Raw genomic sequence first — 25,341 nt, 5'->3', positions numbered from 1 at the left:
CAGGAAGAAAATACTTCAGGAGGCTCATGACTCACCATACTCGATTCGCCTGGAAACACCAAGATGTATTTGGATTTGAAGGAGTGTTTCTGGTGGACTGGTATGAAGAAGGATATTGTGGAGTGTGTAGACGTAGGTAATGTATGCCAGAGAGTAAAGGCAGAGCATCAAAAGCCAGCAGGATTACTATAACCTTTGTCGATACCCGAATGGAAGTGGGATAAGCTTGGCATGGATTTCATTACCAGATTTCCCAGAACCCGATCGGATATGATTCTATCTGGGTCGTAGTTGATTCGCTTGACCAAAGTTGCTCACTTTATCCCAGTGAAAACCACCTATACAAGTGCGAAGTTGGCCAAGATGTATATGACCAGGATCGTATGCCTGCATGGAGTTCCGAGGACCATCTTATCAGATAGAGGAACACAGTTTACCTCAAAGTTTTTGAATCAGCTGCATCCAGACTTTGGGTACTAGGATAGAGTTCAGTACAACCTTTCATCCGCAGACAGATGGATAGACCAAGAGAGTCAACCAGATTCTGGAGGACATGTTGAGAGTGTGTGCGCTAGATTATGGATCTAGTAGGGATGATAATCTACCTTACGCGGAGTTCTCATACAACAACAGTTACCAAGCCAGTTTGAAGATGGCCCCTTTTTAAGCTTTGTATGGGAGAAGAAGCCAGACACCGTTGATGTGGGATGAAGTTGGAGACCGTCAGTTGTGTGGACCAAATGTGATCAAGGAGTCAGAAGAGAATGTTAAGTTGATTCGAGATAGACTGAAGGTAGCTCAGTCCAGGCAGAGGAGATATGCAGACTCAAAAAACTCAAGGAGGTAGTCTATGAGATTGGAGACAGAGCATGTCTTCATCCCCTCTGTGAGGAGTTAAACGATTTGTAGTTAAGGGAAAGTTAGCCCCGAGATTTGTAAGACCATACCGAGTTTTGGAGCGCATAGGAGAAGTGGCCAACAAGTTGGAGTCACTCGAAGGACTATCAGGAGTTCATGATGTGTTTCACATTTCTCAGTTGAAGAGTGCCATGCAGAGATGGCAAATATTTTCTTGTAAGGATGCTAGACCCTGGAAAGGATAATGATGTTCCATGAAGTGGAGTATGGATTTCATAAGTATAAGTTTTTATCTCGGTATGTGGGATATTCCACGAGGATGAAGAGATGAATTACTATTGGATATAAAGGAGGTATGATGTTGGAAATATGGATCAAGGGAAATTCCATGATGAGTCTGAGTAATCACGTCTTAGTTTGGTGCAAATAGAAGGAAGGAAGAAAGTACAATGGGATGGATTTAAGAATACTAGGAAGTTGGAAGTTGGAATAATGATCAGTTGCCCTATGATAAGTTCAAGGATTACAAGTAATGAGATGGGCCATAACCCACAGGCCCCAGGACCTGCCAAGAAGCAAGCACACTCTTGCTGAAGCAAAAACCCTAGAAGAAGTTACGATTTTATCAATAGACGATCTTATAGGATTAACGCAAAACCTGGGAGTTGTGAAGGAACGATAGATGTTTGTCTGGCTTGCAGATCTATGGATATATCCGGACTTGGTTCGTCGACAAGAGAAATTCTGCAATGCTTGTGAGGATGACCAAGTGTTAGAATGCGAGATTCGCTAAACCGTATACAAGGTAATGATTTGGGTGCGGGATGGATTGATCACCATACCGACTTACTCTTATTATTCGCCTTGCTATGTGGGATGGTAAATCTGAGTGACTTACCTATAGAAAGAGACGACGATCAAAACCCTGTTTAAACCTTAGAATGGTATAGGAATTTTTTCCCTTGTATAAGGCAACTTTTGCCAACCGTAGGTTATACGGTGAGGATCAACCAGACCGATTTCCTACAAGAGAAACCCTAAATTGTTAACCACCATGAGATATCGATAGTTGTTTAGTATTGGCACTAGACCCGTCAGCTAAGAAGACCCAATCTCGGAACAACCTTACCAAGAGGAAATGACAGAAGAATTGAGGAAAAGGTTATGCCACTACCGGAAGAGCCCCGAGAAGGAATTATCCTTACGATCTGAGAAGACCGACACTGTCAAGAATAAGGATGGAGTATATGAGTTTTGATGGAACCGTAACAATGTTTCTAAGGGTGGTAGCACCCAAGACCCCGGAGATGATCGATGGATTTTGAGAAGACCCTGACCCTAATCTATTTCTTTCTAGCCTCTCCGAATCTCGAGGATGAGATCCATTTTAAGGGTCGTAGGTTTGTAACATCCCAAAATTCTAAATTTTGGAATGTTATAATAAATAGATAGATTTGATTGATTGTTTGAATGATTGAGTGAAATTTGAAACTTTTTGAAAGTTAAAAGAGAGGGAATAAAAGGACTTTCCAAAACTTTCATTTTTGCATTTTTATGATCTCCGTGAATTCAAATTCTTTTCACCACAAAACCCTGGAGAGAAGATGACATGACTTCTTCCGTTTATTTAAATGAAAAGGGGTGTTGAAAATATTTGAATTTTATTTGGAAATATTTTCAATTCTGAAACTTTATGCAGCTCAATGATTTTCACGAGAGAAGATAAAATGACTTCTTCAAATTATATGAAATATGAGTTGAAAGTTAAAAGGATCAAAATCAAAATCCTTTTGAAATTATTTTCAATTTGGAGTTATTTGGGTTTTATTCAAATTATTTTTCTCCAAAAATAAAATACATGGAAAATAGGGTAACATGATTCCCTACAATAGAAAACTGGAGAAAAATTAATTTGAAATCATTTTGGTATTTTCAAAATGATTTTTAGTGGGTTTTATTGAATCAGTATCATCATTGATTTATTTGAATTTTTGTAGATTTTATTTAAAGTTATAAAAATATTCACGTCATAGAAAATTGTTTTCTGAAAGTTTTGATATATTATATGCCTATATAATATTTTTATTTATTTTTTGTTTTTATTTTTTTCTGAGAAAATGTTTTGTAAAAAAAAGATCCTTTCGGACTGACTGGACCGAGCCCAGCCGACCCAGCATCGCGTCACGGCCCAGCCGGCCCGACGCCACGCCTCGCCGTCTTCCAGCTCGGGACGGAGTCCCGAGCAAGCACGCACCGCCGCTGCCGTGCCCGACCTCGCCACCTCGCGCCTTGCCCCCTCCTTCACGCCTCGGAGCCTCCCCTCCCCTTCATAAATCGAGCCGCCCCGGACCCCGGCCTCTTTTTCCTCAAACCGGAGCCGCCATCGCCTCCCGCAGCCCCGCACAAACCTCGCCGGAGTCCGAACTCCGACGAGATCCGTCGCCATCGCGCCTCGTTCCACCGCCGCAAACGCCCGATGCCACCACCCCCTTCGGACTCGCCTCGCCGAGCCACTCCTCCCCATCTACTTCGCCGGCGCCGTTGAGCCCCGGAGCCGCTGTCCCGTTCGACCGAGCCGCCATCACTGCCGATTTCCTTGCCGTTGACATCGTCAGCCACCGCGGTAACCGCCACCTGCCCTCGTCTGTCCGATCTGGATCCAACGGTCCAGATCGAGGTGTTTCTTTTTTTCCTCTGAAACGTTTTGTTTTATTTAATGGACGTTCGCTGGTTTAGCCTCTGTAGTAAACGGTTTTCGTCGCGTATGCTTCCTTAGCGAACGTTCATTTGATAGGATTTTTATTTTTATTTTAATTTCCGGCCAGGGACCTATTCGTGATAATTTTCTTCACAAATTAGTCCCTGTACTTCAAACAACCACATCTTTTTACTCGTTTATCCAAATCCAACGAAACCAACGCCCACTTCTTCGTTATGAACTCCTCTATCCACTAAAACAACTTAAACATGTTTTTGATAGTTTAAAATTTGAATTAGATCAGATTCAGATTCAAACTTCGTTTGATCGTGACTTGAGTTTCGTAGCTCCGTTTGAGTTGATTCTTTTTTGCAAAGCGAAGTTTTTGACCTAAACTTTCTGATGAGGCCAAATTCATATAATTTTGGTACTGTTAGAAATTGTTTTATGTTGCAAGAGTTATTTTCTTGGTTTTGATGTTTTCCGAACTGTGTTCTTTGTTTTTCCCGATCTCCTGATGATGGCTTATGTGTGGTTACTGTTGCTTGCTCATGATAGATTGAACGGAGTGTGACTAGTAGAACTATCAAGAGTTAGGAGTGCGAATCATCTTCATCAACATTATAGGCAAGTTCACACTTTGATCATATTCCTTTAATACCCAGTTTTTATGCATTAGTTCCAATCCTCAAAAAATTGCATCATTAGGATCTATTTAATATGTGGGTTTTGGGAATTAGATGAGGTAGTACCTATTACCTATTTTATTATCAAACCTTTGGGAGTTACTTCTATGTTTGCTTATGCCATGTTATGCTAGTAGACATGGATTGGGTGAGTGTATCCATGACAGATGTGAGATTGATAAATTAAAGGTTTATTTAAGGTGGCAACTTAAACACACATCTGGGTGGATTGAGGCACCTGGGTATTCCAGCGATTGCCTAATTTTTTATGGACTGCCACCCAGGCTCAAAGGGATCATAAGATTATTCATCTAGAAACTTCCGTGTGTAGCCACAAGCTACTATGGGCTCTAGCATAGTTGACTAAGTCGTGCGAACTCTTATAGTGGTTGACTAGCAGATGTAGGGGATGTAGGTTGGTACTGTCTACCCCGATCTTAAGGTGCTAGCGCTTCTAAAAGACTATATCTCGGTCATCCGTTTCTCAAACATCTTGTAGTGCGAGAATCCCAACGGAGGAGATCGAGTCTTGTGGGGAAAAGTGCGCAAACCTCTGCAGAGTGTACAAACTAATCATGATTAGCCGTGTCCCCTATTATGGACATCTTGAGTATCTAGTTCTTGGATTTATCATGTTGATCTCATCATGTTACTTAAATAATTTGTTGGGTTGTTAATGATTACTTTTAATTGGGATTGAGAGGGTGTCTACACTCTCAATGTTTAACAACCACCATGATAGTTAAATAAAATTTATTGCTTTGCAGCAAGGAAAAATTGGCTTTATGCAAAACTGTAACCATAGAGCTCTTCCACCAGCCAAATATGCATGTAGTGATAGCCTTTATTCATCATTCTCTATGGTGTGAATTTGCCAGTACATTCAATGTACTGACCCTTTGTGGCTGCAATGTCTCATGTTGCAGGACTTCTTACGACGAGTAAGTGATACGTTAGGGTTACGATTTCTACACTCAACTTTGCCGTTGGTGTTGATGGGAATCCACAACCTTTGTTACTTCCGCTATTTGGATTGAGGTAATAGTATTTACGTTATTTTATATATGTGATTTACCTCTGTTATAAATCCTTGAGTACTGTGTGTGTCAGCATACCGATCTAGGGATGACACGTAAGCACAAAGACTGGACCGTCTGAGGTCGGGTCGCTACAGTGTATGGATGGAGTTATACTATACGAGGTAGTATATGATGCGAGGAACGGAATGTTTAAAAACATCACCTAGTCTACTTTGAGTATGTTGTGAACCTACCATGGTACAACACAAAAGTACTCCAGTTCACCTGGAGCACCAAACCTGGTCCAAACTGGTCTGGTCTATAACCGTAAAATTTAGATAGAATTAAAGATAAATAAACAACCAACATAGCTAGTGGATGCCACCATCAGTCACTCTTTAAACTTTAAAAATATTTCAGAAAATGTCATCTGATCAGCACGAGCATTCAAACAAATTATTACCTAGCAAGAAACTAAACATGATAATATTTTTAGGTATTTATCGATGCAGCAGTCCTCCTTAGCCACCAATAAATCTCAACGCTGCTCTAACTTGATCTAGAATGTTATCCTTTGCTTCATTCTCCCTGACCATCAGCATCTGGACCATTAGTCGCTTCTTGAGACTTTGTGGATCCTTCAAATTAAGCATAAAAAAGTCAGAAGATATATTTAGCAAATATATGAAAGCTGTAACCTCATTACAAATGCACTTACATCAGTCCTAGGCATGTTATGAACGATGTCATTCCCGATAGTTTCATACAGATGGGACATCTCCTGTAAAACTTTGAATCCGGAGTCCATGCTGTCACAAAAAAACACAATATTGTAATAGCTATATCAGAACACACACTAATACCTAAGACAAATTTAAAACAGTACCGCCGAGGTGAAACATGAATATTCTCTTGTTCGGGCCATTCCAGAAGTTGGTTGTTCCTATCAGGGGCCTCCTGTTGCAAGACAAACCTCAATTCTTGCTTCACTAAAAGGGCTTCCCTTTGAAGTTCAGTGTCATGGAAGTCCTCCTCAAACTGAAATAAAGCCTGGTTTGAACAATCAATAACGATAGTCCTCTCCATTTCCATTTTCACTGCTAAAAGACCGTATGACGAATCCATGTGTGCTAGTGGGAGAATACACTGCATTTGGTGGACAAAGGTAAATGGCAAGCAAAATAACCAAACTAATTTCTAACAATGAGAAAACTTACAATTGTAAGGGTGTGAAACACATCGTATCTTGGAAAAGGTTCAAGCACGACATTGTTAATCAGCGCATTGGTGCGCTGTTCTTGGCTTAACCAAGTCTACCTTAGCGCTCGTGCTTGCCCATGGAATCCCAAATTGAAAAAATGTGTCTTTCCAATAGAGCTGGTGCCTGCCCTCCTCTCCGCTGCGTCGGTAGTAATCCTATGCATGACAAGGTTGAAGCACAACGGATGGACAACTCCATCTCCTCTGATGGTGTCTCGGATGATCCGTAGGCTAATCTCGATAGGGAATGGGCGGGGGCTATTAATCCAGATTGTGCTGTAAAAAGGAAGAACAAGGTTCATAATAGTCATAAGTTTAAATAAACGTAAACTCAAGCAATCCAACTATGTTGGTGTCTATAACATATGACTAATTTAACGATAGTACATATCACATCAAATGACCTAAAAAAGTTTGCAATCTCTATGTAAGTTTAGTATTTTTATATTATGCACGAGCAAAAACTTAAACAGATTGCAGTGTTTTCGTAGTAGTTTATCACTTGTTAAATATTGTTGGGAGTGACTAGGGTGGACTTATACGATAACTTGTATAAAAATTATACATGTAAAGGGCAGTGGACCTAGACGATGAAGTGCAAACAAGATTAGATATCTCTAAGAACTTACTCTAGTTGTTCTTCGTCTGAGGAAAGCGTGATGAAATCGTACATGAATTCGACTGCGTGTTGCACTCCCCCAAAAATCGGCATTGCTTCATTACTGGGGCAAAACGTCTGTCGTAGCACTAGAAAAGCGAGGAGGGATCAGTGGACGACGGTGAAGTCAGGACCTGTAGGATTTCATATTGAGTAGAGATGATGGCCGTAGGAAAGGTGCCCCTTAACATTCCTTATTTGCATGTTTCCGTAAGAAAAAACTATCATAAATTAAGGCAAGATCTTTATTTTGATTGCACTATGCAGATAAATCAGAGACATATTAAATGTTACCTAATATATGCCTCCCTTTCCCCATAACTTTCCCAATCGAAAAATAGAAAGAAACAGGATTTACTCTTTTGCGAGCGATAGCTGCAACGCTCGATGCCCACACGGAAAGCGATCGCTGCACCCCCATCATTTAACTGGTGGGCCCTGATGTCTTTCCCTAATAAATCTTAATATTAGTTTTCAAATGGTGTGGCCCGGTGGCTTTCCTCTAATAAATCTTTCCCCCTCTGGATTCAACCGTTGGGCTCCGTGGGCATTACAAACCTTAATTTTTTGAACTAGAAAACTAATATTAACTTCCTCAAGTTGCCGAGCAAGATCGGTGGCAACAAAACCCTGGGCAAAGGTAGGGACAGCACCCGGCCATAGGTATGGGGTACCTGTCCCATATTGGACCCGAACAACGCTAGAGCATCTGCGACATTATTACATGCCAGAGGGCAATGTTCAATTTAGAAGGAACTAAAATCCAAAGAGAAAAAGTTTTAATCTCCCTAAAGAGTAATCCATTTGGAATTTTTGATAGCTTGGACCAGTTGCATTGAAGCCTTCTCACAATCCACTAAATTTTGATTACTGAGTCCATTGCGTGATGGCAATAGGGGCCAGCTCCACTTTAATTTGCATGCAAGCATGCAGCACATAAGCCTTGAACATGAGGTATTTACTTTCCATCAGCCTATGACGTATTTACCACATCTGCTTTTTTTAGAGCTGATGTTGATCAGTAGGCATTGCCAAATATAATTCATGACTTTACAGTTAATTTGACATATCCTGGTTGGACTTACAAAAGTGTCGGCCCATGCTAGGAAGCATGTAGTATACTTCAACTTATAGAAGTATGAATGTTCTACACGATGATAGCGTGTGTAAAATTCAATGGTAGAGGAAGTGATAGGGGATTTATATGAATGTTCCGCTTTGTACATCTTCGAGGTAAAGACAGTAGTTGCAGAAACAGGTAGTGGAACAATGCTGCCGCCGAAGGATGTAAATATCCTGTGCATGCACATGCATTTGCCTAGTATAGGAAAAAAACTAAAACCCTAGCGACTCATCTCATCTTGCGTCAAACCCTATTAGCCCTGTACAACTTCCCAAATGGGGCTCACTGCTCATTCATGGTAGACAAACGAATGATTCGTTCGTGACGTTCCAGAAAAATCAATTAATAAACCAACAATATGGTAGAAAAACCAAACTTCAATAATACCAAAACACCATAAAGTTTGGATAGTTTGATAATACCAAAACATTATAAATTTTTAAAACATACATGTATAGAAGACCCCATAAATTTATTATCAAACTATTCATATCAAAAATAAATTATTATCAAATCGATCCCTAACAAAGCTGACGTATAGGAAAATATTTTTGGCATAGCTGCATGCATCAGTCCATCTTCAGTTGCTTAAAACCCTCAAGGCCGATCTAATCCCTGACGGGATGTTTGCAGCTGCTTCATTGTCTTTAACCATTAGCATCTGGACCGTAACTTGGTGTCTGAGCTATATTGGATCCTAGGAAAGGTGCAAAAACTCAATCATTTAATAAATGATTGGATAATATTTAGCACACATCAATTCATCATATATGTACTTATGCTAGTGTTCATCCAGCCCATGCTACGCAAACGACCAATCTGGTGGGCCATCTCTTGTAGGACAAAAAGCCAGAGTGTTTGCTGCCACACAAAAAATGAAATATTAAACATTATAACGGTCTGCATTTATGTATGCGATCAATTTAGTAGATTACCCACGACCAGCAGAGGACATGGTATCTTGTTCCCAATCCATGATTTGGGTATTCCAACCAGGGATCCTAGTCTGCAACACATTGTTGAATTCTTCCTTCAGCAATGTGATTTCCTTCCTCATCAATATGTTATGAGTGATATCTTCAGGATCAAACGTGTTGAAGGATGGATCCATCACGACAACCCTCCTCCTCAGCCGGTTGACTACAAGTAACCCGTATGAGGAATCCGAAAGTTTCAACGGTAGTAGATACTATGGCAGGTCGAGACATGTCAATTGCTATTATAATAAGTATAACTAACTTTAAGAACGAGCTTCTCTTACAATTATAGAGTTGAACACATCATGTTTAGGAAGAGGCTGGACCACAACGTAGTTAATCAGCGTCATGATGCGCTCTCCTTGCGTCAACCAGGAGTACCTCAGGGCCTGTGACTGAGCATGAAAATGCAAGTCAAAATAATGTTTGCTTCCGACCCAGTTGGTGCCTGCGGTCCTCTCTACTTCAGCGCTAGCAAGCTTATAAACAACAAGGTTGAAGCATTCAGGATGAAGTTTTTTATGAAAAAAAGGGTGTCCTGGATCATTCGGAGGCTGATTTCGATCTGGTACAGCTGGGCGCTTCTTATCCATACTGAGCTGCCAAAAAATGCAAAACAACATTTAGCAAAGGACATCAATGGTCCTCTTCTAGTTTAACTTTATTCGGCATGGCATATTTGGAATTTTTTTAATGAGAACCTCGTCTCCTTGCTTACCCGCCTGGCCATCGGAAGGAATTAATTACCTTGGTCAGTCAGCGAAAGAAAGAATTGATCCAGTTCATCATCCCAATCCTTCCTATTAGTTTCATTAAATAATTCAGCCCAGAGTGTTGGCAATCAAGGGCCAAGAAATAATCCCAAGTCTATCCTATCTCGCCACGGTCGAAAGCACAATCCCTGTCTCTTCCTAAACCGAAATCGTCGTTTCATAGTGTTTACTAACCTATAAACCGAATTCATGGTTAGATTGCATGACATTGCACGAGGTCAGATTGTCCTCACCTAGATGTATCCACACGTATCAAATCTAGAACCTTAATTCATGGCCTTTGCATGACATTGTTCATGTATAAGGATTCAACTAAAAAACGTATACATGTACCTATCTTAGTTTGCTATGTACCAGAGTGTTCCTACATGATTTGTATATAGCAAAAGAATGTATAGTAAGACAACTTACTTTAATGTATCTTGGTCTCGAACGCCCATGATAAAGTGAAATATGTATTGGAGTGCATCTTCCACGACATGCATTGGTGGGGGGAGAAGATCCATAGGCACAGGCACATCCTCCTGGTGCACAGGAACATCCTCCTGGTGCACCGCACCCTCTTGGGGTGCGGGCACAATGTTCCCAATTATCACATCCATGGGATAGAAAATTCGTTATTGACCGGAAATTGATGATGGGATATCTGTGAAGTTGGGTGGGTGGTGAAATAGGACACTGGTGGAATTTATCAAATTGTTACCGTGACATCTAATTGTTTGGAGAGTTAATATTGCCTTCCAAATGATGAACGTCGTTTAATTAAATATGTTATTCATTTACTTGTACAAATTATTTCCAATCGTGTTAGGATCAGATCTTTCTCCCAGTATTAGATAATATCTTCCCAATCCCATTATATTCAGCCATCAAAAGGTTTATTCCCTACATATATATAACCCATAGGCAACTGCCCGTGCGTTGCAACGGGGTATATATATTTAGCTGTTCAACACCTATATCACATAATATAACCTATAACATGTGGAATAATCTATAGCTTCAATTATGCAAATAATGCCAACTGCTTTTACATGTACTGTTCCATATTCTGGTTTTTGGTATATCTCCCTGGATTGCAGTTATAAAATACGTTTTTGCTAACATGTGGAATAATCTATAATAACATGTGGAATAATCTATAGCTTCAATATGAGTTATAAAATATGTTTTTGGTAACGCACATCTAGATGTGCTTTAAGTATTATTGCACATCTAAATCACATGTCATTGTTTGTGCATCAAGATTGATGTGGGTAGCTTTTTTCTTTATTTTTTATGTTTGAGTGGTTCATATAAATGTGCAATAACTAAGACACATCTAGTTATGCCCTAGACATACTCATTTCACGCATTCTTGAAAGAAATATCAAGATTAATCAATAAAATACATCAGTAGTGAGTATTGTCATAAAATATTAGTGCATGAAGCACCTAACATTAGCATTTTATTCCCGCAAATCTGGAAAGTTCAAGTAAGAGTTTATAATGCTCATATTATTGCAAAAACTAAGATTAGTAAGTGAAAAATAATGCACGTATTGTTTGATATATTTTCCAATTGGAACAATATCCTTCCATGCGTGCCATGGGCGCACCATCGTGTTAGGATCAAGGACCAGAGGACTCGGGCGGATGGGGGCAAGCATGCAGCAGCGGAGGCGTGGGTGCGCGTGTGTTATCCCCAGATCATGCCTGCGTCGGGATCGCACGAGGGAAAGAAGGCTTAGTTAGTTTTTCCAATAAAAATATACTGCGTGCGTGTTCTGATTCCTTTTCTGGCTCGCATAAATAAAGGAAGGGTGGGGAGAGACGGACAAAGGACGACGACGTAAGACGAAATACGGAACACTACGTTTTTTAAGGTAATGTAGATGTAGATGTAGAATTCTCAATTCGATCCCTAACAAAACTGTAGTAGCCATTTATTTGCGATATTTCAATATGCATCAGTAGATAGTCAGCCGTCCAAAACCCTCAAGGCTGCTCTAATTTCATCTGGGATGCTTCTAGCGTCCATTGTTCCTAGATTGAACAACACCATTGACGTATGCACGTGTTTCATAAAGTGTCATGAGGCTGGCTTCATGGATATCTATGATAAAAATTAGTGTTATATAGTAGTGACATAGTATTAAAGAAAAAATACATTCAAAACAAATTTAAAATAGAACGCAGCCCCTACCTTGTAGATAATGATGACCATCATTAATGTTAGGAGAGAAGATGAATGTGCTCTCCCTCATAGTTTGCAAGCTTCGCTGCCTCTGATTTACCTGTATGTAAGTAACAACAAGCTTCTCGAACAGATTGTCGGTGCATTGCAAATGGCAGAAGTGAGGCCCAACTTGCTCTTCACGTACACGTAAGAAAATTATCTGCCGTCTACAAACAAATACAATTGTGAGTCTATCATTGCAACAATAAAATTACAAAAATAAGCATATGAAAATCTCAAATTATAAAATGGCGCTTACTGAAAGTTCATGAGGCCAATCTCGAGGGAAGGGACGCGGTGTTTATATATTGAATCCCACTTATATTCTATCTGACCAACGTATGCAAGGATAGCAACCACATCTGCAAATTTGAAATCACAATGAGACTCTGAGTTTTACAGAGTAATATGCAATAACAAATTTAAAGATGATGCACCAGTGATGGTTTTGTCCCATAGCTCAAATATTTCTCCAAACTGTGGGAAGCACGGTGGGCAAATTGTCGACGGTATCTGCTGTGCCGACATCCAAACCTCGGTCATAGAACTTAGTGTGGTGAAAAAATACATGGCTAGGTACCAGAAATGCCCATCTGGCATGTATGTGGGGCTAAACCCGACGCGATTGAAATCATAGGTCCTACCAATTTGTAGCATGTTGTTGAAACGGATTTCCTGGCTGTTGTACGCAATCGCTTCCATCTTTGTTCCCTAATATATTTTTATGAATCATACAAACAATGAGCAAAAAACATGTTTATCAAAATTATATTTTGAAAATGCGGGCTATAAAGTAGATGATTAATGCCTTACATGCCGATCGAGTAGTATCCACTGAAGGTACAAGTTTGCCATGCCATTCTCTTTGATGTGAGCCTTCCACATGACCTTAGCTTCAATAATCCAGCAGTTCTGATATATGTGCTCCATTTGGACTCGATGAAAATTCAAGTTCCTATGCGTAGAATAAAACAAAAGGATGAGGTAAAATTATTTTGCAAGGGAAGCATAAAATTAAACAGACACTGAGCATAATATTCTAGTGGCTGCTACCTCTTGAGCTTGTGTTGGATTTCCCCGAAGAGGAAGGGATGATGCAGCAGAGTAGCGTAAGTATTTCCCTCAGTTTTTGAGAACCAAGGTATCAATCCAGTAGGAGGCCACGCTCAAGTCCCTCGTACCTGCACAAAACGATAGCTACTCGCAACCAACACGATTAGGGGTTGTCAATCCCTTCATGGTCACTTACGAGAGTGAGATCTAATAGATATAATATTTTTGGTATTTTTGGTATAAAGATGCAAAGTGAAAGGTAAAAAGAAAAGTAAAAAAAGCAAAGCAAGATTAAAGTGATGGAGATTGATATGATGAGAATAGACCCGGGGGCCATAGGTTTCACTAGTGGCTTCTCTCAAGAGCATAAGTATTCTACAGGGGGTGAACAAATAATTGTTGAGCAATTGACAGAATTGAGCATAGTTATGAGAATATCTAGGCATGATCATGTATATAGGCATCACGTCCGTGACAAGTAGACCGAAATGATTCTGCATCTACTACTATTACTCCACTCATCGACCGCTATCCAACATGCATCTAGAGTATTAAGTTAAAAACAGAGTAACTCTTTAAGGAAGATGACATGATGTAGAGAGATAAATTCATGCAATATGAAATAAACCCCATCTTGTTATCCTCGATGGCAATGATGCAATATGTGCCTTGCTACCCCTTCTGTCACTGGGAAAGGACACCACAAGATCGAACCCAAAGCTAAGCACTTCTCCCATGGCAAGAACTACCAATCTAGTTGGCCAAACCAAACGGATAATTCGAAGAGACTTGCAAAGATAACTAATCATACATAAAAGAATTCAGAGAAGATTCAAATATTGTTCATATATAGACTTGATCATAAACCCACAATTCATCGGTCTCAACAAACACACCGCAAAAAGAAGATTACATCGAATAGATCTCCTCAAGAGAGGGGGAGAACTTTGTATTGAGATTCAAAGAGAGAGAGGAAGCCATCTAGCTACTAACTATGGACCCGAAGGTCTGAGGTAAACTACTCACACTTCATCGGAGAGGCTATGATGATGTAGAAGCCCTCCGTGATGATGGCCCTCTCCGGCGGAGCTCCGGAACAGGCCCCAAGATGGGATCTCGTGGATAAAGAAAGTTGCGGCGGTGGAATTAGGTTTTTGGCTCCTGTTCTGGTCGTTTGAGGGTACGTAGGTATATATAGGAGGAAGGAGTACGTCGGTGGAGCTCCGAGGGGCCCACGAGGTAGGGGGCGTGCCCTAGGGGGGGCGCCCCACCCTCGTGACCGCCTCTTTGACACCTTGGAGTAGGGTCCAAGTCTCCTGGATCACGTTCGGTGAGAAAATCACGTTCCTGAAGGTTTTATTCCGTTTGGACTCCGTTTGATATTCTGTTTCTCTGAAACACTGAACTAGGCAAAAAACATCAATTCTGGGCTGGGCCTCCGATTAATAGGTTAGTTCCAAAAATAATATAAAAGTGGAAAATAAAGCCCAATATAGTCCAAAATAGTAGATAATATAGCATGGAGCAATCAAAAATTATAGATACGTTGGAGACGTATCAGGCATCCCCAAGCTTAATTCCTGCTCGTCCCCGAGTAGGTAAATGATAAAAAGAGAATTTTTGATGCGGAGTGCTACTTGGCATAATTTCAATGCAAATCTTCTTAATCGTGATATGAATATTCAGATTCGGAAGATTCAAGACAAAAGTTTATATTGACATAAAAAATAATAATACTTCAAGCGTACTAACAAAGCAATTATGTCTTCTCAAAATAACATGGCCAAAGAAAGTTATCCCTACAAAATCATATAGTCTGGCTATGCTCTACCTTCACCACACAAAGTATTTAAATCATGCACAACCCCGATGACAAGCCAAGCAATTGTTTCATACTCTAACTTTTTCAATCTTCACGCAATACATGAGCGTGAGCCATGGATATAGCACTGTAGGTGGAATAGAATGGTGGTTGTGGAGAAGACAAAAAGGAGAAGATAGTTTCACATCAACTAGGCGTATCAACGGGCTATGGAGATGCCCATCAATAGATATCAATGTGAGTGAGTAGGGATTGCCATGCAACGGATGCACTAGAGCTATAAGTATATGAAAGCTCAAAAAGAAACTAGGTGGGTGTGCATCCAACTTGCTTGCTCGTGAAGACCTAGGGCAATTTGAGGAAGCCCATCATTGGAATATACAAGCCAAGTTCTATAATGAAAGATTCCCACTAGTATATGAAAGTGATAACATGAGAGACTCTCTACTATGAAGATCATGGTGCTACTTTGAAGCACAAGTGTGGTAAGAGAATAGTAACATTGTCCCTTCTCTCTTTTTCTCTCATTTTTTTATTTCGGCCTTTTCTCTTTTTTGGCCTCTTTTTATTTGGGCTTCTTTGGCCTCTTTTATTTATTTTTCGTCCGGAGTCTCATCCCGACTTGTGGGGGAATCATAGTCTCCATCATTCTTTCCTCACTGGGACAATGCTCTAATAATGATGATCATCACACTTTTATTTTTCTTACAACTCAATACTTAGAACAAAATATGACTCTATATGAATGCCTCCGGCGGTGTACCGGGATATGCAATATGACAATGATGAATGTGTCATGATAAACAAAACGGTGGAAAGTTGCATGGCAATATATCTCAGAATGTCTATGGAAATGACATAATAGGTAGGTATGGTGGATGTTTTGAGGAAGGTCTATGGTAGGTGTATGATACCTGCGAAAAGTGCGCGGTATTAGAGAGGATAGCAAAGGTGGAAGGGTGAGAGTGCGTATAATCCATGGACTCGACATTAGTCATTAAGAACTCATATACTTATTGCAAAAATATAGAAGTTATCAAAGAAAGGTATTATGCGCATGCTCCTAGGGGGATAGATTGGTAGGAAAAGACCATCGCTCGTCCCCGACCGCCACTCATAAGGAAGACAATCAATAAATAACTCATGCTCCGACTTCATCACATAACGGTTCACCATACGTGCATGCTACGGGAATCACAAATGTTAACATAAGTATTCTTTAAATTCACAACTAATCAACTAGCATGACTTTAATATTATCACCTCCATATCTCCAAACAATTATCATGCTTCAATATTTTCTTAGTATTCAACACACTCAAAAGAAAGTTTCACAAATCTTGAATACCAAGCATATTATTATGAAGCAAATTACCATGCTATTAAGAGACTCTCAAAATAATTTAAGTGAAGCATGAGAGATCAATAGTTTCTTTAAAACAAATCCACCACCGTGCTCTAAAAGATCTAAGTGAAGCACATGGAGCAAAATTATAACGCTCAAAAGATATAAGTGAAGCACATAGAGCAAAACTACATAGCTCAAAAGATATAAGTGAAGCACATAGAGTATTCTATCAAATTTTAATTCATGTATGGCTCTCTCAAAAGGTGTGTACATCAAGGATGATTGTGGCATACTAAGACACAAAGACAAAAATAATACAAGACGCTCCAAGCAAAACACATATCATGTTGGTGAATAAAAATATAGCTCCAAGTAAATTACCGATGGAAGTGGACGAAAGAGGGGATGCCTTCCGGGGCATCCCCAAGCTTTGACTTTTTGGTGTCCTTGGATTATATTGGGGGTGCCATGGGCATACCCAAGCTTAGGCTCTTGCCACTCCTTGTTCCATAATCCATCAAAAGAATTCATCCAAAACATGAAAACTTCACAACACAAAACTTAAAGTAGAAAACTCATGAGCTCCGTTAGCGAAAGAAAACAAAAGACCACTTAAAGGTACTGCAATGAACTCATTTTTATTTATATTTGTGTTAAACCTACTGTATTACAACTTCTATATGGATTTTAAACTATTTTACTAACCATAGATTCATCAAAATAAGCAAACAACACACGAAAAACAGAATCTGTCAAAAACAGAAATGTGTGTAGTAATCTGTAGCTAGCGCAAGATCTGGAACCCCAAAAATTCTAAAACAAATTTCTGGACGTGAGGAATTAATCTATTAATCATCTTCAAAAGGAATTAACTAAATAGCACTCTTAAAATAAAAATGACAACAGTTCTCATGAGCGCTAAAGTTTCTGTTTTTTACAGCAAGTTCAACAAGACTTTCCCCAAGTCTTCCCAACGGTTCTACTTGGCACAAACACTAATTAAACACAAAAAACACAACCAAAACAGAGGCTAAATAATTTATTTATTACTAAACAGGAGCAAAAAGAAAGGAATAAAAATAAAATTGGGTTGCCTCCGAACAAGCGCTATCGTTTAACGCCCCTAGCTAGGCATAAAAGTGAGGATAGATCTAGGCATTGCCATCTTTGGTAGGCAATCCATAGGTGGCTCTCATGATAGTTTCATATGGAAATTTTATTTTCTTTCTCGGAAAGTGTTCCATGCCCTTTTTTAATGGAAATTGAAATATAATATTTCCTTCCTTCATATCAATAATCGCACCAACCGTTCTAAGGAAAGGTCTACCAAGAATTATAGGGCAAGAAGGATTGCAATCTATATCAAGAACAATGAAATCTACGGGCACATAATTCCCATTTGCAATAATAAGAACGTCATTAATCCTTCCCATAGGTTTCTTAATAGTAGAATCCGCAAGATGCAAGTTTAGAGAGCAATCATCAAAATTACGGAAATCTAGCAAATCACATAAAGTCTTGGGAATAGTGGAGACACTAGCACCCAAATCAGACAAAGCATAAAACTCATGATCTTTAATTTTAATTTTAATAGTTGGTTCCCACTCATCATAGAGTTTTCTAGGGATAGAAACTTTCAACTCAAGTTTTTCTTCATAAGATTGCATCAAGGCATCAACAATATGTTTGGTGAAGGCTTTCTTTTGACTATAAGCATGTAGAGAATTTAGCACGGATTGAAACAAGGAAATACAATCAATTAAAGAGCACCTTTCATAATTAAATTCCTTGAAATCCAGTATAGTGGGTTTAGCAACATCTACATTTTTATTTCTTTCAATCCCACTTTCATCAATTTCATCATAAAGATCTAAATACTCCAAATTTTTAGAACGCCTTCTAGGTAAAGGAAGATCATATTCAGTTTCATCAAGATTCATATTGCAAAACAAAGATTTAATAGGAGACACATCAATAACTTTTAGATCTTCATCTTGATTTTCATAGGAATTGGAAGAACACGCTTTAATAAAGGCATCTTTGGAAGCACGCATCCTAGCGGTTCTTTCCTTGCACTCATCAATGGAAATTCCCATGGCTTTGAGAGACTCATTTATATCATGCTTAGGAGGAATAGATCTAAGCTTTAAAGAATCAACCTCAAGAGAAATTCTATCAACGTTCCTAACCAAATCATCAACTTTAAGTAATTTCTCTTCAAGCAAAGCATTAAAATTCTTTTGTGAATTCATAAATTCTTTAACACTACAAATTCAGAGGGCATCTTATTATAATTATTAGAAGGATTACTAGGATATGGCCTAGGATTAAAATTCCCTCTATAAGCGTTGTTACCAAAATTATTCCTACCAACAAAATTCACATCCATAGATTCGTTGTTATTCTCAATCAAAGTAGACAAAGGCATATCATTAGGATCGGAAGAAACACTCTTAGTAGCAAATAATTTCATAAGTTCATCCATCTTTCCACTCAAAACATTGATTTCTTCTATCGCATGCACTTTTTTACTAGAAGATCTTTCAGTATGCCATTGAGAATAATTAACCATAATATTATCTAGGAGTTTAGTAGCATCTCCTAAAGTGATTTCCATAAAAGTGCCTCCCGCGGCTGAATCTAAAAGATTTCTAGAAGCAAAATTCAATCCGGCATAAAAAAATTGTATAATCATCCACAAATTCAAACCATGAGTAGGGCAATTACGTATCATTAATTTCATTCTCTCCCAAGCTTGTGCAACATGTTCATGATCAAGTTGCTTAAAGTTCATAATATCGTTTCTAAGAGAGATGATCTTAGAGGGAGGAAAATACTTAGAGATAAAAGCATCTTTGCACTTGTTCCAAGAATCAATACTATTTTTAGGCAAAGATGAAAACCAAGCTTTAGCACGATCTCTAAGCGAAAAAGGAAATAGCTTCAATTTAACGACATCATTATCGACATCTTTTTTCTTTTGCATATCACATAAATCAACGAAGCTATTCAGATGAGTAGCGGCATCTCCACTAGGAAGACCAGCGAATTGATCTTTCATAACAAGATTCAACAAAGCAGTATAGATTTCATAAGATTCAGTATTGGCAATAGGAGCAATCGGAGTGCTAAGGAAATCATTATTATTGGTATTGGTGAAGTCACACAATTTGGTAGTATCTTGAGCCATCGCGACAAGCAAGCAATCTAACACACGAGCAAACAAAAAGGCAGGCGGGCAAAAGAGGCAAATAGAGAGGGAGGATAGAGAGAGAGGGCGAATAAAACGGCAAGGGTGAAGTGGGGGAGAGGAAAACGAGAGGCGAATGGCAAATAATGTAATGCGAGAGATAGGGATTGTGATGGGTACTTGGTATGTTGACTTTTTGCGTAGACTCCCCGACAACGGTGCGAGAAATCCTTCTTGCTACCTCTTGAGCTTGCGTTGGATTTCCCCGAAGAGGAAGGGATGATGCAGCAGAGTAGCATAAGTATTTCCCTCAGTTTTTGAGAACCAAGGTATCAATCTAGTAGGAGGCCACGCTCAAGTCCCTCGTACCTGCACAAAACGATAGCTACTCGCAACCAACACGATTAGGGGTTGTCAATCCCTTAGTGGTCACTTACGAGAGTGAGATCTGATAGATATAATATTTTTGGTATTTTTGGTACAAAGATGCAAAGTAAAAAAAGCAAAGCAAGATTAAAGTGATGGAGATTGATATGATGAGAATAGACCCGGGGGCCATAGGTTTCACTAGTGGCTTCTCTCAAGAGCATAAGTATTCTACGGTGGGTGAACAAATTACTGTTGAGCAACTGACAGAATTGAGCATAGTTATGAGAATATCTAGGCATGATCATGTATATAGGCATCACGTCCGTGACAAGTAGACCGAAACGATTCTGCATCTACTACTATTACTCCACTCATCGACCGCTATCCAACATGCATTTAGAGTATTAAGTTAGAAACAGAGTAACGCTTTAAGCAAGATGACATGATGTAGAGAGATAAATTCATGCAATATGAAATAAACCCCATCTTGTTATCCTCGATGGCAACGATGCAATACGTGCCTTGCTGCCCCTTCTATCACTGGGTAAGGACACCGCAAGATCGAACCCAAAGCTAAGCACTTCTCTCATGGCAAGAACTACCAATCTAGTTGGCAAAACCAAATGGATAATTCGAAGAGACTTGCAAAGATAACTAATCATACATAAAAGAATTCAGAGAAGATTCAAATATTATTCATAGATAGACTTGATCATAAACTCACAATTCATCGGTCTCAACAAACACACCGCAAAAAGAAGATTACATCAAATAGATCTCCACAAGAGAGGGGGAGAACTTTGTATTGAGATTCAAAGAGAGAGAAGAAGCCATCTAGCTACTAACTATGGACCCGAAGGTCTGAGGTAAACTACTCACACTTCATTGGAGAGGCTATGATGATGTAGAAGCCCTCCATGATGACGACCCTCTCCGGTGGAGCTCCGGAACAGGCCCCAAGATGGTATCTCGTCGACACAGAAAGTTGCGGCGGTGGAATTAGGTCTTGGGCTCCTGTTCTGATCGTTTGGGGGTACGTAGGTATATATAGGAGGAAGGAGTACGTCGGTGGAGCTCCGAGGGGCCCACGAGGCAGGGGGGTGCGCCTTAGGGGGGCGCCCCCCACCCTCGTGACCGCCTCTTTGACTCCTTGGAGTAGGGTCCAAGTCTCCTTGATCACGTTCGGTGAGAAAATCACGTTCCCGAAGGTTTTATTCCGTTTGGACTCCGTTTGATATTCTGTTTCTCCAAAACACTGAAATAGGCAAAAAACAACAATTCTAGGCTGGGCCTCCGGTTAATAGGTTAGTCCCAAAAATAATATAAAAGTGGAAAATAAAGCCCAATATAGTCCAAAATAGTAGATAATATAGCATGGAGCAATCAAAAATTATATATACGTTGGAGACGTATCAGTGGCCCAACACTAATCATGTCAAATTTATACATACAATTCTTGTTTTTCCTATTTATTTTCTTCTTATTTTTCTCCTTTTTCAACTTCATCAAATTATCTCCTCCTTCCTAGTACAAGATTTTCACCACCCTCAATTGCACATATGGCGATTTTTTTGGGGGTTGCATCACGCAATATAATGCGTATATTGATTGTGTTATATTTGGACGGGGTGTTTCGGAGCCATAGAAAAAAATTGTATATCCTACGGGGTTTGATTATAGCAATGTAATATTTTGCAACGATGAAAAAAAAGCTATTATGTATTTCAGACTCACTGTCCATCTGGTTTTAACTAATAAACAAGATGAACAAGCCGACAAAAGACGCTTTAATCGCCAAGCCTATTACTATGTTCTAGTGTATGCCATGTGCTACATATTTTAAGATAAATAGCAAGTGACAAAACAATGGCGATTATTTCAATAAAATAAAACATTATCTAGTGATGGCAAATAGACGTACAAAAATATTATTATATCTTGCCTGTTCATCAGAGGGGTGATGGGTTGATTGATGACAGGAGTCGGCGGCGACGCCATCACCCTCTTAGAGGTGATCGATCCGTATGAGATTACCATGGTCTTCGTGTAGGAGATGACTTTTCCTCTATAGAAAGATGGAGGCAAATATGGTGCAGCGGGGCTTGTTTATATAAGCATAATGGGCGGCGGGAAAACGGAATATATTTGAAAATTTGTTTTTGGCACGCTAGGTCCCCATGGGTGAAATATCTGTCAGATCTTTAATATTCGACAACCTATTAATAATTGTTTATTAATCAAGGAAACAGACATCTCAAAATCGGTCCATGATCAGCCGAATTGATTCACATCATATTTAATACATGCAAATTTGTGATTTATGATAACTTGAGTATGAAAGCGTATCTGATTTATCACATGCGTATAGAATCACAATTTGTTGCCTATGAAAGGTTGACTTTCTTCTTTATGGATATTTCTCAACCTTTCTATTTTTCACATTAAATTATTTATTTTTCCCTTTTATATTCTATTTTTTCCATTACCTTGATGATATCTTTAATTATGTTATAGGTAATTGCCATTGCGTAAATAATGTCTTTAATTATTTTATAGATAATTGCTACGGGACAATAGACAATTTCTTTATTTTAGTACAAATCATGTCTAACACATAATTTTACGATCCTAATATATATCAAACAATATAATTGGAATACAAATCATTCATTCAAACATAGCTTTGGAGAAGATAATATTGTTTATTATTTTTCATCACAACAATCTGTATAACATAGTTTTAGGTGGGAAACAGTCTTCTGGTGGGAAATAGAGATGCTGTTGGCGCCAACAGTTTAGAGTTGTCAAAGAGAGGGAGAGAAACAACCCCCAGTACACACACACCTACTCCTCTTATCTGGCTCCTCTCCTCCAGCAGATCTGCTACCTCCTCTGCAGCAGATCCTCCTCACCTCCTCTCCAGCAGCTCCTCATCCACTCTCCAGTAGCTCATCCTCCTCCTCTTTAGTACAGCAGGAACCAACAACAGGCAACAACAAGGAACCAACACCTCTCCCTCCCCCTTCTCCCCCACCATGCTCTGCCTTCTTTCTTCCATGTTAAGTTTTTCATTGCTTGTTGTTTTCAGTTGTTCACTACTTTGTGCTAGCTGCTTGGCAAGTTGCTCACTGCCTCTCTTATAGTGGTTAGTGGATGCCCGGATGGATAGAATATTAATGTTGGGGAGAAGAGAAAGTACAAAGAGGATGGATCCTATTTGGGCTCTACAACCAGCAGCAAGTGCAAGATGTGTAGTGTGTATGCCTAGTTGCCTGCGAAATTCTACTTCCCCTACTGCTTAGAACTATTTAAGATGTCCGCCTTGCCTTATGCCTTACCGCTTAGGCGGTGAGGCGCCCCCCCCAGCGCCTTGCCTCGCCTCACCACCTTAAAAACAATGCATGACTTTACTATACTGATTGACGAGATATTTCGAGTTACAGTTGACATATATTGGATGGAGTTATACGATACGGGGAAGTAAAGGGTGCGTCGCAAAACCTATGTTTAACATAACCATAACAAAAAAAAGTATTTAAACCTTTCGGGTATATATAATCCAATGCATTGTATAGTTGTTCGTATTACCAAATAGATAATTATCAATTCGATCCCTAACAAAGCTGTAGTAGCCATTTATTTGCGACATATGAATATGCATCAGACCATATTTAGTCATTTAAAACCCTCAAGGCCGCTCTAATTTCAGCTGGTATGTTTCCAGCTGCTTCGTTGTTTTTGATCATCAGCATATGGACCATCAGGTTCTTTCTTAGCTGTATTGAATCCTATAAAAGATGAAAAAAATAATTTAATAATTTGCTGGAAAAAAATTGCACGACAAACCTTGTTATTGTGTACTTACGTGAGTGGTCATCCTGCCAGAATGAGTAGTACCATTCTGGTGGGCCATCTCCTGTAGTACAAGGAAAGCAGAGTCTTTGCTGTAACAAAAAAAATTAACTATATTAATACTATAATTTTGTGCTTATAATGTATGTGATCAATTTAGTATATTACCGCCTGCCATTAGAAGATATGCCGTACGGTGACCAGTCCATGAGATTGGTATCCCAACCCGGGATTCTCATCTGCAACACATCATTGAACTCTTGCTTCAACATTGTGATTTCCTTCCTCGTTTCAGTGTGATGAAAGCTGTATGGTCCATCATAGGTGTCGATACATGGATCAATTGGGAGAACCATCCTACTTTCCATGTTGACTACAAGTAGTCCGTATGAAGAATCAACCGAAACAAATGGTAGTAGGTACTACGGTAAATAGACACATGTTAGCTCGTAATATAATAAGCAAAATAAATGACAAGAAAGAGTCTCTTACAATGTTAGAGTTGAACACATTATATTTAGGAAATGGCCGGACAACGACACTGTCGATCAACACTATGGTGCGTGTTTCTTGATCCGTCCAAGAGTGTCTGAGAGCCCATGCCTGAGAATGAAACTGCAAGTCGAAAAAATGTTTGTTTCTAAGCATTCTTGTACCTACAGTGCTCTCTACTTCAGCACTTGCAAGCTTATGGACTGCAAGATTGAAGCATTCAGGATGAATTTGTCCAAAAAGCAAAAAACTTTGCTGGAGCATCTGTAGGCTAATTTCAATCCGATACAGTCGTTCGCTTCTAATCCAAATTGTGCTTCCCAAAAAATGAAGACCAATCTTTACCAAAAAACATCACATATAGTCTAACTCTTTTGTATAGTAAAGATCAGTGAAAATCATTATTTAATTAAAAACATCCTAACTCCTGTGTGCTAATCTGGTAGCTAGAACAATGCTCATGACCAATCTTTTCTGTAGCAAATTAACATGGCCATATGTACCATATGTAATAAATAGTAGCAGACAAATAACACTTATCAATGATAGTTATTTAACAATGTAGGGCCATGATAACCAAACAACATATTCATTACATAGGCAAATGCCTTTGGGTTGCTACGGGCAATAAAAAAATGAAGTGTAAAGTAATTAATCAAATATAATTAATTACATGCATATTATAACCCAACATATCTGTTTGGATATATTATTCTTTATACACTTGAACATTCGAACTGCGGGATTCATCATTGGCAGGTGAGCTTCTTATTATAAGTAAACAATTAAGGAAAAGCAACAAACCAAATTGTAGCATTGATCAAATTTTTCGTAATGGTCACTACTACACAAGTCTAGATGAATAGCTAATGAGGAAATAAATATGTTTTACCTTTACATGACTTCACACTTGGATTATAAAATTATTACTATGCAATCAGAAAC

This window comes from Triticum aestivum, chromosome 7A (genome assembly GCF_018294505.1).
Source record: "Triticum aestivum cultivar Chinese Spring chromosome 7A, IWGSC CS RefSeq v2.1, whole genome shotgun sequence".
Taxonomy (NCBI): Eukaryota; Viridiplantae; Streptophyta; class Magnoliopsida; order Poales; family Poaceae; genus Triticum; species Triticum aestivum.
This window is presented reverse-complemented; position numbering follows the sequence as displayed.